The sequence below is a fragment of the Notothenia coriiceps genome, unplaced genomic scaffold, assembly GCF_000735185.1.
Source record: "Notothenia coriiceps isolate Sejong01 unplaced genomic scaffold, NC01 NC01_scaffold00026424, whole genome shotgun sequence".
NCBI classification, from domain to species: Eukaryota; Metazoa; Chordata; class Actinopteri; order Perciformes; family Nototheniidae; genus Notothenia; species Notothenia coriiceps.
Window position 1 is genome coordinate 1,507,582 of NW_011359125.1, and position 2,555 is coordinate 1,510,136.

Below are 2,555 nucleotides of genomic sequence, written 5' to 3' on the forward strand. Positions count from 1 at the left end.
ACACAGGGACACACACAGAGACACACAGAGACACACACAGGGACACAAACAGAGACACAGGGAACACACACACGTACAAATTCAATATAACATTAATATTAACTCTGTAACACTACCAACACAAACAAATACACAGATTTTAAAGACACACACACACACACACACACACACACACACACACACACACACACACACACACACACACACACACACACACGCACATTGTAAATTACACAATTCTCCCCACTTACTAAAAGTTAAAGTACCAACTTTAACTAGCTGGAGAATAAATGTTTAAATATTTTCCTCCACATTTTATGAGTCTGTACGCGTAGGCGAACCGTTCTTGCTAAATTCATTCCTGTTAAACTCATTTCCTCACATTTACATCGGCAGAGCTGCAGACATTTAGCTTCAGGGCCCTTCTTTGTGTCCGTCGTTGCATCTTGAGCAAAAGGGGAGATCTGGAGTCAAAGTAAGGAGTAGAATAAGAGGGGAGGAAGCTGCGATGAAATGAGGGTCAACCTGGGTGAACAGACTTGAAAGTGTACCAACAGTACCACATAGCATCATATGATCGTAAGTCGTCTCTCTTGCCACCTCCTCCACAACAATACGATCCAGATGGCTGCTAACTCACACACTGGATCTGAAACAAGTATGTGTTCTTTGGCAGCGGGTCTGGTGTTTGTGTAGTCTGCAGTGAAGTGCTCATGAGTTTTGCGTGGGTTTGTGACGAGAGCGGGTCTTCATTTGTGCCGTTGATTTACAGATTTATTTTCTGATGTTTTCCATCCCCTCGGTCTGTCTCTGGGCTTTATTTTATATTCGTACAGATGGTTCTTGTTGTGCGGGGTGAGGTCAAAGCTATGTGAGGCGTCCACATGTTGCATGCTTCGTTATAACTCCACCCTAATGTGTCTCTTCATCAAAGACAGTTTAAAAACACATTTCTGTTCATTTCACACTGTGCTGCTCAGCAGGAGAAGGACTTTCTACTAGATTTCACTGCAGACTGAACAACTTCATAGTCTGATGTCCTCCTGCCATTATAATGAAACAGACAAAAGACTGGTGCGGGAATAAGTCCTTAAACCAGAAATGAGTTAGCATTTTAGCACTTCAGGTTCCCTCCTCTCAAGGCCAGGTTCTTTGAGTGTGTTTGTGGTAAAATGTCTGTGGTTAACACAAGCTTAAGAGATTTTGATATTTTGTGCTACAACATGAAACATGTTGGTAAATCCATCCCACTCGTAAATGTCTGTGTCTTAAAAACAGTGGTTACTAACAAGCGGCTAACTGAGACTACTAAACGTCATCACACCAAACATTAGCTGCGTTTAGCTTAGCCAGATGGTTCTTGTTGTACTGGGTGAGGTCAAAGCTATGTGAGGCGTTCACATGTTGCATGCTGGGTTATAAATCTACCCTAATGTCAAACCTTCATCAAAGCGCCATTATAAATACATGAAACAGACAAAAGACTCTTGCGGGAATGAGTTAGCATTTTAGCACTTCAGGTTCCCTCCTCTCAAGGTCAGGTTATTTGAGTGTGTCAGTGGTAAGATGTCTGTAAAAAAAAAAAAAGGTCTGTGGTTAACACAAGCTTAAGAGATTTTATATTTTGTGCTACAACATGAAACATTTTGGTAAATATCCCTATGGTGAATGTCTGTATCATAAAAACAAGAGGCTAACTGAGACTACTAAACATTAGCCGCCGTTAGCTTAGCTGTGGTTGCATGAAGTCATGTGACCATAATGTAGCTTCTTTATATATAACGTTGGATATATTCTACTGGTATGTTGGGTTCAGAATTCCAGAAAATACAGACAACTTCTAAGTTTAACTATTTATTGTAAAGAGAGCAAAATATATATATTAAGGACTCATCACGTCTTTGGGAATCACAGGCAGCAAAGCTGTAATCTGTAACCTCCAAATCCGTCAAGAGCCTCGAACCTCGTGCGACAATAAATTGTATTACACTGGGCGTTGCCCGTACATTTATGATTGGTCAAGACTAGATGAAGAGATACCGTGGTTTAGACTTGGTTCTCTTTGGTTGGTGCACAGACTCAGAGTCTCTTGGCAACACGATCCTCCAATCAGCATTCGGCTGGCCTGTGGAAGTCCCTCCCTACTCTGTCTCTATCATACGTAATTTGTTTTCTCTAACGTTTCTTCAGATATAGCGGGAAATAGAGATGGCAAATCCGGATCCTTTTATGGACTCGGAGTCTTATGAGTCAGTCATTGAAGAGATCCGGATCATATTACGAGTCATTTGAGTCAGCATCACCAAGACAGTAGAAATCCTACCGGTGAAACCGAAAAGTTGTTGCATTTCACGAGCATATTAAACTGATGTTACATTAACCTCCGCTACACAGTGCCTTTTGCTTTAATAAAAAATGTTGATCACAAAAAAAAANGGAACTACACTGTTAGCAGTAACTTGGTATGCATGTATTTCATGTTAGCTTAGCTTCTTAGCCTGAGCTATCTCTGTTTACTTCCAGTTCGGAGGCAGCAGGTCCCGCCTCGGCTCCGC